Raw genomic sequence first — 17873 nt, 5'->3', positions numbered from 1 at the left:
TTCAATGACAGGGGGCAGCGCAATTGCCATTACCCCTCATTGCGCCCGCTACTTACAAAAAAATGTGCTTAATGACTAAGTAATTTGTCACAAAGCGAATTTCTTTGTGAAATTTGGCAGAGCAGCCGAATCACATTTTTGTAAACTTCGCTCATCACTAATTGTCATGATATTTCAAACGTACTGTAGCCACTAAAATATTTGAGCAGTCTGGTCGAAAATGAATATAAAAAAGGTTCTAGAAAGACAGCAGTATGGATCAGAATCTGGAACGCTTCTGCTTTCTTGAAAAACATTTATAACGCAAGGTAGATTTTAAAGGACCTGCAACCTGCAGACTGATATATAGTTTTATAGGAAAAGATTCAGTATAATTTGTCATTTCTGATTTCATTGTTCACAGGGGAGGTGCAGAGAAATGATTATTTACTTGCCTGCATGAATGATAATCTGCTCAACAATCGGGCAATGTTAACTCGTCATTAGGGTGGTATTAAACATCCATCAGCGCTTGTTTAAACTAGCCTGAAAACACCTGCCGATGCAAACTGAATGCGGGAGGAACGATAATCTATTCGTTATCGGCAGCACATCCCTGATTACATACGGAGAGGTGCTGCTGATAATCGGGCATCTTTCATCCTGTAGCTCATTTATCGGCTGATCAATTGCTCAATTATACAAGTCAATTATTGTTTCCGATATTTGACCGCTAATTGTCTGGTCTAACAGGGGCTTAACAGAGAATGCTCTCCGTGTACAGTGAAGTCAGAAATAGAAGAGTTATAAATGTGTAAATTACAAGTATTAGTGAATCTGTTCCCACAAACTCTATACATCAATCTGCTTAGCTCCTCCTGCTCTATCACATGCTGCCTGCAGATTTCACTGAAGTTTGTGATGACAGGTCCTCTTTAAAGAGGACCTTTCACCACTCCTCACATTCCTGTTTTAATATCTCCATGCATTCCCCATGTAATAAGAATTCTGGAGCATCTATTCTTATGGCTCTATGTTGTGCCATTCCTTTATTATTTCTACTAGAAGTTAAGCCTTCAGTAAGAGTACAGAGGGGAGGTAACCAGTTGGGGGGTGTACCTGCACAGTCTGAAAATGACAGCACTGACTGGATAGAGTGAGTCTGTGCAGGTACACCCCCAACTGGTTACCTCCCCTCTGTACCCTTACTGCAGACTGCTAGCAATTCATTCTTACCTTCTAGTAGAAATAATACAGGAATGGCACAGCATAGAGCCATAGGAATAGAGGCTCCAGAATTGTTAGTATGTGGGGAATGCATGTAGCTATTGAAATAGGCATGTCAGGAGTGGTGAAAAGTCCTCTTTAAGTAAAAGGTCATTTATAAATTTATTTTCAGTTGTCATCCAAATGTAATTACCCTACTCTTATAAACAATGGCTCATTTAGTATTTTACGTTCACTCAGCAAGGATAAGCAAATAATCTTACGGTCAGTTTGAACCTAAAAAAATACATTAAGCAGGTCATAAAAAATAATGAAGCAGAGCAACAGCAAGAAATAGCACAGTAATAGCAGAGGCTCAGGCATCTGCATGGTAGACCTCTCAGGAATCAGATCTGCAAATCGTCGGTAGACATATTCGAACTAGAGAGGGCATGAAGCTTGATTTTAAGCCACGTATTAAGTGAGATAGATTAATATTACATACTGCTGCAGGTGTATCGGTAATGGCTTAGGTATAAGTGTAGGTGCCATGTACGGTATGTGACCCTGACTGCTGGACACATAGCGCATAAAACCCCATCCGATTTTGTCGTACCAGCACACATTGCTTCTATGTACAAAGTGTTTTTATGCTTGCCCGAAGTTACATAATTCATAATCAGAAGCTCTGTGCTCCTCATCATGTGCTTGTTGTAATGAGCAGCGGCTTGATCATAAGACTTCCAAGGCTCAAGAAACAATATCACCATTGAATCGACAGCATCGGACCTTCTGTATTACTTGGCTGCAGCTGCTTCTCCATAGATCATGGTGGTGGTCTGTTTTGTTTTCTAGCCCACTCCCTCATTCCTGTGCAATCAGTACCATTAGTTTCAGATCCTGATATGTTATTGAGGCCAAATACTAGCAAGGGGCGGTCACTGATGCGGATTCTCAATCCGGTCCAATGTCTGAATAAATGCGATGCCTATAGCATCACATGTAATGGTTATAGTGTGCATTTCCTATTTCCCTATTGCCTTACAGCCAGGAAAGGGTCTGAAAAATGAAGGATTTCTCTTAAAAACCCTATGGGGGAGGGGGGGATTTATGAAAACTGTAGTAAAAGAAAACTGGCTTAGTTACCCATAGCAACCAGATTCCACCATTTATTTTCCAAATGAGCTCTGAAAAATGAAAGGCGGAATCTGATTGGTTGCTATGCACAAATAAGTCAGTTTTCCTTTACACCAGTTTTGATAAATCTCCCCCTATAGCTTTTCCAGAATTTTGCTCTTTTTTAACTATTCCCGAAAACATGTAGTACCTAATGAAATAATCATCTGTCTAGAGTACTGCTCCAGCAAAAGACTGGCCTCAGCGGTGATGTGTCCCCAAGCTGCACGGCACCCAGCAATGACATGTTGCTTGAGGACAGCCACCACTGAGGTTAGTCATTGGCGGCAGCAGTGCACATACCTCTATCTGTATCCGGCGAGTAGTAAATAGGCTGTGAATCGAAAAGACCACCAAATGGAGCTGGAAGGATGAAATGGCATGGCGGGGAGCGGTGAGTATGAATTGTTCGTTAGGTAGCACAGACTCCAGGAATCAGGTCAAAAAGAATAAAACCCTGTAAAAACTCTCATTAAGGGCTCGTTCACACGAATGTTTTTTGCGTTCCGTATACGGAACCGTTCATTTCAATGGGTCCGCAAAAAAACGGAATGCACTCCGTGAGCATTCAGTTTCCGTATGTCCGCATTTCCATTCCGCTACATTTTGAGTCTTGTCCTATTATTGTCCGCAAATCCCGTTCCGTGGCTCCATTCAAATCTATGGGTCCGCCCAAAAAACGGAACACATACGGAAATTCATCCGTATGTCTTCCGTATCCGTTCCGTTTTTGCAGAACCATCTATTTATAATGTTATGCCCAGCCCAATTTTTTCTATGCAATCACTGTATACTGTATATGCCATACAGAAAAACGGAACGTAAAAACGGAACAGAAACGGAAACACAATGGAAGCAAAAAACGGAACAACGGATCCGTGAAAAACGGTCCGCAAAACACTGAAAAAGCCACACGGTTGTGTGAACAAGCCCTAATAATGTAAAATTGTAACAAAATTTATGACTTATGCATAAAATGTCACTGGGCATTGACTTTTTCCCTGGTATTCTGTGTTTGTACTGTTTTAATTTGGTTGATGATACAATGAGAGGGATTTATCAAACTGGTTTAAAAGAAAACTGGCTTAGTTGCCCATAGCAACCAATCAGATTCCACCTTTAATTTTCCAACGAGGCTGTAAAAAATGTAAAGTCCAATCTGATTGGTTGCTAGGGGCAACTAAACCAGTTTTCCTTTACATCAGTCTTGATAAATACCCCTATCCCCTAGAATGCCTATAATGCTTTTCTACAGCAAAATATGTTCATTTTAATGTATTGGGGAAATTATGGCTTATGAAATATGAAGACGACATGTTACAGTCCGATAAAGAAGATTGGTTGCATCACGTTTGTGTAACACCATAAAGTGCTGCAAAGATAAGATAACGAATGGCTGAAAGTTTCCATTCATGTGTGAAATGGTAGTGATGCCATTTTCTGGCAAATGACTAGTGATGAGCAGCAGGGGTTATATTCAGATTCGTGATATTTTGCTTATATTTTATACAATATTCGTTAAATATTCACAAATTCAAATATTCATTATATTTTACTCGAAAATCGGCACGGTAATTATCTCGTAATATGCGAATATTGCGCGATTAATACAGGTGTGGGTCAAAAACGAATATATAGCACTATAGAATATAGTGCTTTATATTTGCTTTTTAGAATATTCATAATTTTTTTCCATCTGAAGTTATGATTCCTCCCTGCTTAAGTTGCTTGTCAAGCAACTTAAGCACTTATAAGCAGAGAGGAATCATGACTTCAGATGGAAAAAAATGCTGAATATTCTAAAAAAAAAGAATATACAGCACTATATTTAAAATATTCGCAAATTCTCGAAGTGCCGATATTCGATATAAAAATTCGTAATTCGAATATTCGCGCTCAACACTACAAATTACCTGGTAACAAAGAATGCAGCATGTTGGATAAAACCTACATGTTGGATAAAGTTGATTACAAGCATTGCTGGAATGTGAAGGACTTTCGCCCCCATCTGAAGGACATAGTTAAATTAATTGGGACATTGCTGTGTAAGTCTACTTTCACACTGGCGTTTTGGCTTTCCGTTTGTGAGATCCGTTCAGAGCTCTCACAAGCGGTCCAAAACGGATCAGTTTGCATTCTAATGCATTCTGAATAGCAAAGGATCCGCTCAGAATGCATCAGTTTGCATCAGTTCAGTCTCCATTCCGCTTTGGAGACGGACACCAAAACGCTGCTTGCAGCGTTTTGCTGTCCGTCTGATTAAACTGAGCCAAACGGTTTGCACTGACACAATCTGGCACAATAGAAAACGGATCCGTCCTCCATTGACTTTCAATGGTGTTCAAGACGGATCTGTCTTGGCTATGTTACAGATAATAGAAACGGATTCGTTCTGAACAGATGCATACGGTTGTATTATCTGAACAAATCCGTCCATGACGCACAAACGCAAGTGTGAAAGTAGCATAAATACTGTTATCTTACGAATATAATTATTGACTTTGCTCTTGATCGGGGTTTCGATATCTTTGGGACCATGTCTAAGACCATCACCAACAGCAGAAGGGAGGTTGTGACTGGCAGAGAGCTGGTTGTGGGACCCGTGTTCTTCCAATAGGTGGGGTTCCCAGAGTAAAGCAGTTTTACACTGTATTACTTATATTGGACTGCTCCCGAGCACTGCCATGTATTTCTGCTGAGTGTCCTGAACAGTCCTCGTGCAGGCTTCTAGGCTGAAATATTCCTGCTTTGTTATTCGATGCCGGTAAAAACTTTACTCAAATACTTGGCATTTTAAAAAGTATAATTTATACCAGTCTAAAGCTAGGTTTATACACAGATCTCTGACTAATCAGACCAATCCTAGATCATCAGTCGAGGATTGAGACAATTATTAAGGACAAACTCTGTACAAACGCTTGTTCCTGATAATTGCCCTGTTTAAAGATGGCATGGCACCAATCACTGGACAAACGAGAGAGCGCTCGTTTGTTGGATGACTATCTTTCATCTGCACGTAAAATTGTCCTTTCTCAGCAGCACATCGTAAACAGGCATGAGCTGCTGACCAACAATGGGGGTGAATGACGAGATGAATGATACATGTAAATGCAGCTCTACTGCAGCAGTGGTTCATTCCCCTTCATTGCCCTGTACATTGGTAAATGGGCCCTTACAGTTTATGAAATTGGTTAGAGCCAGATATGTCCCTATGATTCCCCATAATAAAGTTGTCTTTCAGATATTTTTCAAATGTATAAAGGGGTTCTCCAGCATCAGGATAGGCCATCGCTAGCTGATCGCTCGGGTTCCAACACCCCGCCTCCCCAATGTTCAGTAGTTCTGTGTAACTTCGTCTCCATAAATCGGTACTGGAGATATAGAGCACTGTAAACATTTTAGTGGACGGCGCTTATTGCTGCAGTGCTGCTGCCTTCAAATGCCTTAAATGCTAAAATCTGAAAGACACGTTTTTATGAATCTTAGATCAATTTTCTGGCATAATTTCAATCAGATCAATTGTCAAATTGCACACACCAATGTAGATTGATTTTGGTCTGATTGAACAGAAATTGGTCAGATATCTCTACATGTAAGGGCATTAATTTGGCCCAGTGTTTAAACAGGGCAAGTGGCAACTGATGATAAACGCATCAATTAAAGCTTGTTTGCTTCAACCTATTACACAGGCCGGTGCACAGTATAAGGCCTCTTTCACACGGCCGTGTGCTGGCCGGGCCAATACTGCGGACCGCAATTTGCGGTCCGCAATGCACGTGCACCGGCCGTGGGTCAGCCACATGCGGATATCAGACCCATTCACTTGAATTGGGTCCGCGATCCGTCTGTTCCGTAGTGCTTCTGTGGGGTTCCGTTCCGCACCGCATCTCCGGATTTGCAGACCCATTAAAGCAAAGGGTCCGCATCCGTGATGCGGTTTTGCACACAACTGGTGACCCATATATTGCGGAACCGCCATATTTGGCCCGCAATACAGCCACGGAGCACTACGGCCGTGTAAAAGAGGCCTAAGAAAGATGAACAATTGCTTCCTCTGTTCATTTGTATTGAATATCGGCAGCACATCTCTGATTACACAGGGCGCTGTACTGGCAATAACTGAGCCCTTTTACACTACATAAAGGATAAAATCAGCCAAGAAACAAGAGTTTACTTATTTGTTGGTTGATCGGTGACACATTTAGGGCGGGTTCACATTTGCGTTATAAATTCCGTAATAAGGTTGTGTTATAACTGAAATATAACGGAATATGATAAGGTATTTTAGGATGGAATGAAAAACGGAAACCTTTAAGAAGTATTCTGTTTTGCTCTGTCCTAATACATGTCTATGGTCACATATACGGGTTCAGTTTTTTTCCGTTATTCATGACAAAAAAAAAGTTCTGTTGTCAGGACTTTTTTTGCCCATCATGAATATTGGAAAAAACTGATCTGTTATATGTACCCATAAACATGTATTAGGACAGAGCAAAACAGAATACCTCTTAAAGGGTTCTGTTTTGCATTCCGTCCTAAAATTCGGTTATATCCCGTTATAACTCTATAATTTCTATAACCCTATAATGGAATTTTTAGCATAAATGTGAACCCCCCCTTACAAGGACCAATTACTCCTATGAACACTTGTTCCCAAAAGTGGCTTGAATATCAGGCAATGTAATAGGCGCTGTAGATAGGGTTCGGCCGAATGCCCATTCAGCTAACAGCATGCTTGACTCTAATGACTTATCACCCCGGGAGCAAAAAGATCAGGCAGGTGAACTTCAATTGCCTGATCATTATCTCCTCCAACCAGTGGTGTACATAGAGAAGTAAGGGCCCCATAGCAAGGAGACCTCGATACACATGAGATGGTTTGTTTCCATATCGTTGGGTTTGGCTGACATAAGTCTAATGAATATGACCAGCTTTACTCTCCTTCAGTGTAGTGCATTAAAGGAACTTAGTGGGCCCTCTCTTGCCCTGGGCCCCATAGCAGTCGCATGGTCTGTCGCTGTGGTAGTTGCGTCCCTGCCTCCAACATCTGTCATAGGGTGGACAGTTGGGAGACCTCTATACACATGAGATGGTTTGTTTCCATATCGTTGGGTTTGGCTGACATAAGTCTAATGAATATGACCAGCTTTACTCTCCTTGAGTGTAGTGCATTAAAGGAACTTAGTGGGCCTCCTCTTGCCCTGGGCCCCATAGCAGTCGCATGGTCTGTCGCTGTGGTAGTTGCGTCCCTGCCTCCAACATCTGTCATAGGGTGGACAGTTGGGAGACCTCTATACACATGAGATGGTTTGTTTCCATATCGTTGGGTTTGGCTGACATAAGTCTAATGAATATGACCAGCTTTACTCTCCTTGAGTGTAGTGCATTAAAGGAACTTAGTGGGCCTCCTCTTGCCCTGGGCCCCATAGCAGTCGCATGGTCTGCCGCTGTGGTAGTTACGTCCCTGCCTCCAACATCTGTCATAGGGTGGACAGTTGGGAGACCTCTATACAAATGGTTTATTTCCATATCGTTGGGTTTGGCTGACATAAATCTAATATGTCCAGCTTTACTCTCCTTGAGTGTAGTGCATTAAAGGAACTTAGTGGAGTTTATTCAGCTACTCATTTTGCTCTCCATCTAGCATCAATACTGGTATTCTGGCTAAAAGCATCCTAATGTACTGATAAATTTTGTAAACTGGATTATTTAAAACATAACCTTTACTAGGTCGCTTAAAATATATTTCATACAGGGTAAGAGACAAAAATAACAACTAACATAATAACCTCCACTGTATCTCATACACCAATGAATATATGAAAAAATGGTTGGATCTCACCTCATCCGAGTCGGATCCACAATCGCAGAGGGTGGTCCTAGCAGTTGGTGGTGCCTGAGACCGGTGTGACCGGGGTGCTGTGTAAGTGATGGCAGTGTTGACCTCCTATTGAACCCTATTCTGGCTTTCCTGCCTGCCTAGGGGTGGGGGGCTATTATTCACACCTGCCTAACACAATGGAGCACCCGCCCCGACAGGGGCGACCCCACACCGAACCTTACCCTCGGTATGGGTCTGGTATTCTATGTAACCCTATTACATTGCCCTACATGCCATGTTTCCATCTTCTATCACAGACATCATCAGGGGACTTCACATGTATTCAAGGGTATTCAAAGATCAGGGTGGTTTTAACCTCCAATCAATCAGAGATCAGGGTGGTTTTCGCCTCCAATCAGTAGGACAGTTGGTGACTCTTATCCTCACTGGAACATGGGAAGTGTCCCATGTCAGTAGCTGTCTCACCCAAACTAACTATGGTCCGGGTGAGCCGGACCATCGTTAGTTTGGGTGAGACAGCTACTGACATGGGACACTTCCCATGTTCCAGTGAGGATAAGAGTCACCAACTGTCCTACTGATTGGAGGCGAAAACCACCCTGATCTCTGATTGATTGGAGGTTAAAACCACCCTGATCTTTGAATACCCTTGAATACATGTGAAGTCCCCTGATGATGTCTGTGATAGAAGATGGAAACATGGCATGTAGGGCAATGTAATAGGGTTACATAGAATACCAGACCCATACCGAGGGTAAGGTTCGGTGTGGGGTCGCCCCTGTCGGGGCGGGTGCTCCATTGTGTTAGGCAGGTGTGAATAATAGCCCCCCACCCCTAGGCAGGCAGGAAAGCCAGAATAGGGTTCAATAGGAGGTCAACACTGCCATCACTTACACAGCACCCCGGTCACACCGGTCTCAGGCACCACCAACTGCTAGGACCACCCTCTGCGATTGTGGATCCGACTCGGATGAGGTGAGATCCAACCATTTTTTCATATATTCATTGGTGTATGAGATACAGTGGAGGTTATTATGTTAGTTGTTATTTTTGTCTCTTACCCTGTATGAAATATATTTTAAGCGACCTAGTAAAGGTTATGTTTTAAATAATCCAGTTTACAAAATTTATCAGTACATATTGTGGGTGTAAACCGATACCACCACACTTATTGGAAGTGGCGGTACAATATAATTTTCGTTACTAAAAGCATCCTAGTAGTAAAATGCACACAAACACAGAAAAGGCTATTGGGTGAGTCGTTAATATTGAGTGGCAGTATGCATGATGTTCACAAGAGGAAGACGACTGCAGTGGGTTAAGGTGATAAGGAAGGAAGTAGGGTTTTGGCGTCAGCCTAGTAACTATTTTTATGCTAGCCGTATGGTTCAGCATTGCTCTGAATAGGAACTCGCTGTTTGGCAGAAACACTGAATGGGAGACATGCAGCTGTGTGCTCTCTTTTGACATCTTTTTTTCTTTAAATTGCAGGTGCATCTTTTCCTATGTAAATGATCGAAAAGTGAAACTACAGCTCATGTAACAGGTATGTGAATTGTAATTCTGTTCAGTGGTTAAGAAATGTATATTGTACGTTCCGGGCAATGGGTACAAAGTACCCAAACTGCTCGCATCAGCAAAGACAGCAATATGCTGTATGTCTGAGTCTCATTTATAATGACAAAATCAGTAGGGTGGGTTCACACAGGTTTTTACTGGTGTTTTACATTTACTTATTTAGTGGCATTTTTTGCATCTACTATTTGTTTGCCACATTTTTTTGCATTAAAAACGCCATCTCCAGCTTCTTTTCCCAACTGGAGTTTTTGTTAATTAGGTGGCGATTTTTGTCTTTCTGGCTTCTTTTAAAAAAAAAAGCAAGCTGTGGCTCTTGCCATTTTCACTTCACCTTTTCTCTAAGGGAGAAACGCCTTGAAGAAAATGCTAATGGGAAAGCACACTGTTTGCAAAAAACTGCTGTAAATTTGCAACAGATTTTGCCCTTTGAAAAACAATCTTCACAAACAATAGAAAATGTCTGCACCGTGTAGATGAGATTTTTAGCTGGTACTGTATTACGTTGTGGATTTGCTGGTTCTGTATTATGCAATAATGTGTGCGGGTACACCGAGGCCTCCTTCATGCATATTTTTGTATCTTGTTTATTCATATTTGTACATATTTCATAATTCCCTTGACTTACAGCTAACATCTGGACTTTTTTTTATTTTTATAAAATTACATTTTTTTTCCTAAAAAAACAGAGGAGTCCAAATGCCAGAGAAAAACGACAGTATATGTGAATGCACCCTTACCCATTTTGGAATGTTGTTCGGTTCATCCACATAGGTTATCATTATCTGATTGGTGGGGCTCCGACACCCTGAACCCTTGCTTATTAACTGTTTGTCAGTAGCTCCAGCACTGGGGTTACACTTCACCATCCATGTGTGTAATGAATAGAGCAAGTAACCAGCCGGAGCCGTGTAGTTCTGGTGCCAGAGCTATTGCAGAATAGCTGATCAGCAGAGGTGCAGGGTGTCAGACTCCCACTGATCAGATGCTGATGGACTATCCTGAGGATGAACTATCACTTGTAAAATCCTGGAATACTTCTTTATAGGCCATTCAGGTGCTCGACTTCCAGTACCAGAAATACACTATTCCAAAACCTGTCTACCAAATTTTAGGTAAATTGTAGTTATTTAGGATGTCTAGAGCAGGGATCAGCAACCTCCAGGTGGTACTACAACTCCCAGAATCCTCCTTTCACATCTATAGGGGTGACAAGAATAGCCGAGTAAGTCTACTTTCTACTTTTAGGCGAGTATTCCGCGCGGATTGAACGCATTGCACCCCCACTGAATATCGACCCATTCATTTCTATGGGGCTGTTCACATGAGCGGTGATTTTCACGCATCACTTATGCTTTGCGTGAAAATCGCAGCATGCTCCTCTTTGTGCGTTGCGGTGTGATAATCCACGCAACGCAGGCCACATAGAAGTGAATAGGGTTGCGTGAAAATCGCAAGCATCCGCAAGCAAGTGTGGATGCGGTGCGATTTTCACGCACGGTTGCTAGGAGACGATCGGGATGGAGACCCGATCATTATTATTTTCCCTTATAACATGGTTATAAGGGAAAATAGTAGCATTCTGAATACAGAATGCATAGTAAAATAGCGCTGGAGGGGTTCATTTAAAAAAAAAAATGATTTAACTCACCTTAGTCCACTTGTTCACGTAGCCCGGCATCTCCTTCTGTCTCCTTTGCTGAACAGGACCTGTGATGACGTCACTCCGGTCATCACATGATCCATCACCATGGTAAAAGATCATGTGACGGACCATGTGATGACCGGAGTGACGTCATCACAGGTCCTGTTCATGTAATGAATGCTCACTCCAGGTCCTGTTCAGCAAAGGAGACAGAAGGAGATGCCAGCTATGCGAACAAGTGGACTAAGGTGAGTTAAATAATTTTTATTTTATTTTTTTAACCCCTCCAGCGCTATTGTACTATGCATTCTGTATTCAGAATGCTATTATTTTCCCTTATAACCATGTTATAAGGGAAAATAATACAATCTACAGAACACCGATCCCAAGCCTGAACTTCTGTGAAGAAGTTCGGGTTTGGGTACCAAACATGCGCTATTTTTTTCACGCGAATGCAAAACGCATTACAATGTTTTGCACTCGCGCAGAAAAATTGCCCGTGTGAAAGGGGCCTTACACATTTCCATTTTTGTTTTCCGGGATCGTTTCTGTTTAGTCCTCACACACTCTGCATGGAAAGAGATCCATCAGGATGCATCAGGAAGTTTTCTGTTCCGGAGGCATTCCGTTTATGACCGCACACCAGCAATTTGCGGAATGGCACGGGCAGCCATTGATACAACTGCATATTCTTGTCAGCAAAACGGACAAGAATAGGACAGGTTATATATTTTTTGCGGACCACGGAACGGAGAAACGGATGCAGACAGCAAACAAAGTGCTGTCCGCATCTTTTGCGGCCTCATTGAAGTGAATGGGTCAGCATCCAAGCCGCAAAAACTGTTGCTCAGATGCGGACCAAAACAATGGTGCATGAGACCTAAGTGTGCATGCTGGGAGCTGTAGGAGCGCTGAATCCTGGTCTAGATGGTGTAAACAAAAATTGGGGAGACAAAAATATTTTGTGGGTGTCTGCAAGATTCTGTGTAATAAAGCAGATAGGATAGATTGGCGGTACTTTTTAGCCTGGGTTTCCATGTTCAGGTTTTCTGCCTAATTTTTTTTTGCCAAAACTAGGTATGGATCATAAAGGGAGATGTAATATAAAGGACAGATACTACTTTAGCTCTTTTTTTTTATCCACTCATGGTTTTTGGAGGCACTTTTGATTGATTTTAACAATCGAGTGACAGCTGCAGTGCACAAGATTGCCTACAAGTCAGTTTACTGCAAGAAGTGCTGTAAGGCTTCATGCACACGAACATATTTTCTTTCCTTGTCCATTCCGTTTTTTTTGCGGACCGTATACGAATTCATTTAAATGGCTGCACAAAAAAAAAAGAAGTTACTCCATGTGCATTCCGTTTCTGTATGTCCGTTTTTCCGTTCCACAAAAAAATAGAACATGTCCTATTATTGTCTGCATTACGGAGAAGGATAGTACTGTTCTGGTAGGGCTCAGCTGTTCTGTTCCACAAAATACGGAATGCAAACGGACGTCATCTGTATTTTTTGCAGATCCGTTTTTGCTGACACAAAAACCACATATGGCAGTGTGCATGAGGCCTAAGTGCTACAAAAAATCGAGATGTAGCTCCAGCTTGCTATGGACAACTGAGCAGTTTTGCTTTGCAGCAGTTTTGATAAATCTCCTCTTAAGACACATATTGGGATTTTTTTCTGTGAGCTCAGAATACCATTTTCAATCATTAGATGAATATTGATTGCAGATTTATGAATTATTCATTTTATGTAAAATCCTGTATCTAGTTTTAACAGTATCAGGCCGCATGCACACGACCGTGGTGTGTTTTGCAGTCTGCAAATCGTGGATCCGCAAAACATGGATGGCGTCCGTGCGCGTTCCGCAATTTGCAGAACGGCATAGACAGCCTTCAATATAACTGACTATTCTTGTCCGCAAAGCGCAGACAAGAATAGGACATGTTATATATTTTTTTCGGGGCCACGGAACGGAGCAACAGATGCGGACAGCACACGGAGTGCTGTCCGCATCTTTTGCGGCCCCATTGAAGTGAATGGGTCCGCATCCGAGCCGCCAAAACGGCGGCTCGGATGCAGACCAAAACAACGGCCATGTGCATAAGGCCTCATGGTGTGTTATTTTTTCAAACGCAAAATAGTTTGATAAAAAAAAAAGCCTTGAACTGACATATGAAAATGAAAAATATCAGCAAAAAATAAGACATCTGGAATCTCTTCATAGGTGGGAACAGCCTGCCGGATCTCTTACCGCATATGTAAAACTAGACTAGATGAACCATTTTATATAGAGAATCCAATCTGTGACCATATAGCTAATTGTAAAATGTGAGCCTAGTGTCCAAAGCAAAAATGCATCCTATTTAATTCTTTAGAATTTTTTTTTTAAATCAAGCTTTTATCTAGAAAAGGAAAAGTATTTTAAATGTACAACCAAATTAGGGCTGTTGGAGGCTCCATTGCAGATTCTGAGAAAAAAGCTGTTCACCATAATGGAAACCTGATGGACCCGTTATAGTCAGTGGAGTTCATCGAACACCATTGCTGTCATCTGACAGATTTGGAAATGCCGTCTTTTTCATTGTTCTAAAGCTGTAACAGAACAACGGAAATGATTAACAGAATCGCCGCTCCGATGTGAACGAGCCCTAAAAGAAGAATTCCAGTAAATCTACGATATATAATATAATGTTGGAATAGCCTGTTTGTGAATAGAGATGTATAGAATTATATATTAGCTCCCTGTTTAGGCTCTTGTTAGTAATCTATCAGAGAACAAAAAATCAAACTGCAGACCAGTACTAAAAAAAAAACCAGCAAATGTACTTTTTGGCCCCAAGCATGCTGACGTTTTTTTGGCCTGATGCAATATTTGGCATGGGTTTCTGTATCAGTGAGCAGGGCTAGTGCAAGTAATTAAAGTAACTGCTCCAGTAATTCTTGGATCTATTCTGAACAACTGCAGTGAACACAAAGAACAAGTGTATGTCATTTATCTTGTGATAAAGAGGCATCATCAGGGATACCGTAAGACGGACTTCGCTTCCTTTCCAGGTGCACGTTTGGATTTATCCTCGCTGAGACTTTCTTTTTGCAGGTGCCAGCTCTCAGAGATGACTTTGTATGGTAATAATGAGTCTTTCATTAAGGATGTTATTAATAGTGCAGTTTTCTGCTACTATACCTGGCAATTTTTTTATTTTATGCACTTATATAGCGCTATAATATACCGCAGCTCTTTACAGACATCAGCAAGTTTCTATCAGTATGGCCCCCTTTTACACGGGCGTCACCGATTTTGTCCGGATGCGTCGCCAGTGCCTTGGGGGAAACCCGCGCAAGTGCGCACTCAATTTCAGTCAGTCTTGTCTGCAATTGCGTTGCCTTGTTCAGTTTTTTACACGTGAGTGCAAAGCGTTTTAATGCGTTTTGCACGCGCGTGATAAAAAACTGAATGTGGTACCCAGACCCGAACCCGGACTTCTTCACTGAAGTTCGGATTTGGGTTTGGTGTTCTGTAGATTTTATTATTTTCCATTATAACATGGTTAATTCTTTAATACAGAATGCTAAGTAAAATGTCCCTTGAGGGTTAAAAAATAATAAAATTACTTACCTCATCCACTCGATCGAGCAGCCGTTATCTTCTATTAATTTTTTTTCTTCTACTAATCCCACATCTAAACTTTCTGGCCTTTCTTTCTGGTTCTATCTAATCATCAGTCTAAACTGCATCTGAACGGAACAGAAACTTAGCATTTCATGGATCTCTCCCGGATACCACTGGAATATCAGTTTATTTGTAATTAAAACTCTTTGAAATGTTTCCTTGCTCCCTGCAGCAGGCTTGGTCATGCTTGGGAATTATGTGATAAAGATCTAAACAGAAGGAAAAGCACATTATGACTAACGTCCTGTCTTTGAACTAGACTGCTTGGCAGTACAGCCAAATTATTCAGAGGGGTGCTGGTTTTCCAAATGTATTAGAAAATAATCACAATAATTAGCGGAATAAGAGTACGGTAGTTGTCGTTCTCGGAGAACACTACTTCGGAGATTCACTTAGAGTATGTATGTTTAAAGGCTTTGGATAACTTTGGTGGGCATTTTACTGAAATTGTGTATGTGTATTTATCAATGAAAAAGTTATTTTTGTATTTAGGTTATATTAAAAATTTGGCTTCTGCAGCTTCTATGTATCACAGTATAAAGATGCCGAATGCATTCACTGTTAAATCCATCAGACTAGTTTGATCTTCAGCCACTCCTGTGTCCTGAGCAATCATCTGGGCTCAAGTATGATTAAAAAAAAGTTGATCAACAGATTTGATCATAATTGATCTTAGATGATTTCTCGAAGTGCTACTAGTTTTTTGATCATAAAAGGAAAGAAAGTGTTAAGGACAGATACTACTACTTATCTTTTTTTGAAAACACTCCTTGCTTTGGCTTCAAAAATTGCATTAAAAAACTTGAACGTGTGGCAGCATTCTCAGGTAAACACGAAAGGGAATGGATATTGAGCAAACAGATGAGCTCCACTTGACTGAACAGCATTCTGCAGCCTGATATGGACATACAGTAGGCTACTTTCACATTTGTGTTTAACTTTTCTGGTATTGAGATCCGTCATAGGCTCTCAATACTGGAGGAAAATGCTTCCGTTTTGTCCCTATTCATTGTCAATGGGGACAAAACTGACCTGAACAGAACGGAATGCACCAGAATGAATTCCATTCCATTTGGTTGCGTTCTCATACCAGCAAGCAGCGGTTTTCTGTCCGGCATAGGATGCAGAGCAAGACGGATCTGGCATGACGCACAATGCCAGTCAATGGGGTCGGATCTCGGACACAATAGAAAACAGATCCGACATCTATTGACTTACAATGCAAACCAAATAAAGTGCAAGAATGGATTAAATTGCTAATGCTATGCTTATAAATTAGCGATGCTTGGCAAATCCATTTTGTACAAGATTATTTGAGCCTGTCTGCCACATGTCAAGGCGATCTCTGTAACACGGGAACCTAACACTAAGTTCAACCCGTTGTGTGCCATGACAGTGACCATGAAGTTCAGGGGGTGTGTAGGTTCTACATGCATGCTTGGCCCCCTTGGGTTTGTTATCATTTTTGGTGCCATGGCCTCCAATGAATCCAGGGACTACAAGTACCAACATGCATGCAGAGCAAACTAAGCTTTATACTCATGCTAATTAAAATCAGCCTATGAGGCAAATAGGCAGATCAGGAGTGTACGACCAAAATAGGAGTCAGCCACACCTCCAATACAAACTGCAAAGAAAAATAAAAAAGTGGGGTTTAGTCCCAAAGGGTTAACCCAAGGGGGCCCAACATGTATGCAGAACCTACACATCCCCTGAACTTTATTGTCGCTGTCGTGGCACATAACAGGTTGAACTTAGTGTTAGGTTCCCATCTTACACAGATCGCCTTGAGGTGTGGCAGATGGGCTTAAATAATTTAGTACAAAATGTATTTGCCAAGCATTTCTAATTTATAAGCATAGCATTAGCAATTTAATACATTCTTGTACTTTATTTGGTTTGCAGAGTGCTGTTGCATTTGTTCTATGTTGTGTTTTCAGCCATAGCAATGTGCACCTGAGCATTGGGATGTGCTGATTAGCCCACTTTTTTTTTTCTATCCATCGACTTACGATGGTATTAATGCCGGTTCCGTCTTGGTCATTTTAGAGATAATAAAACCATATCCAGTCATAACGGATGCAGCCAGGTGTATTATCTAGATGGAAGCGTTTTTGATGATTAGAGATGGCCCAGCGGTTCGCCCGGCGGTCGTTTCGCGGTGAACTTTGCTAGTTCGCGATTCGCCGAACATATGGCGATGTTCGCATGCGCCATATTCTTTTGCATTGTGGCAAACTTTGACCTATGACATATCCATCAGGTGGGACAGGGCAGCCAATTGAGACGCTTCAGCACATGAATAATTCTCCACAGTCCCTTTAGGGATCCTCGGGATATAAATTCAAAATACTTACTTGGTCACTGAGACCAAAAAAATCCCTTTAGGGGTCCCTATTAGCAGTTAAAATATAACTTTTATTATCAATGGTAAGGACTCACAACATAAATTGAAAAAAGAACAAGGAAATTTAAAACTCTCAGTTGTAAAGAGGTATGAGGTACAGTTGGATAGACCAGGTTGCCTAATTATTGCAACCTTTTATTACTATGTCTGTTTTATGTAGCTAGATAGAATGATGTCTATTTAATCATAGCGTAGAGGCTGTTTGTGTGCAGCAAACAGACCTTGAGATGCACTTGGAATTTATTTTATCACTTGTGCTGTGGGCTTGATTTTATTTTTTAATTATTTATTTATTATTCGGGTGCCCTGCAGAGAGCCTTTATTACAGGCCTCCCTGACATAATTGTTGTTGAACTGTAAATGTTCCAGT

The 17873-nt window shown here is 41.4% G+C and overlaps 1 protein-coding gene across 2 annotated transcripts in view; it reads left to right on the top strand.

The window, feature by feature from the left end:
• Positions 1-17873, top strand: part of CHST3 (carbohydrate sulfotransferase 3) — a 140378-nt gene that overhangs the window by 84842 nt on the left and 37663 nt on the right. Inside the window, exon 2 of one of the 2 annotated variants that reach the window (XM_044298319.1) lies at positions 9695-9749. The gene's annotated coding sequence lies outside the window, so the exon portion shown is untranslated. Of the gene's footprint in view, positions 1-9536; positions 9750-17873 lie in introns of those variants that run through there. The other variant, XM_044298320.1, reaches the window with a different exon arrangement.

Source organism: Bufo gargarizans, chromosome 6, assembly GCF_014858855.1.
Source record: "Bufo gargarizans isolate SCDJY-AF-19 chromosome 6, ASM1485885v1, whole genome shotgun sequence".
NCBI lineage: Eukaryota > Metazoa > Chordata > Amphibia > Anura > Bufonidae > Bufo > Bufo gargarizans.
Note: the sequence above shows the minus strand (reverse complement) of the source record. Positions and strands in the feature narration are given on the sequence as shown.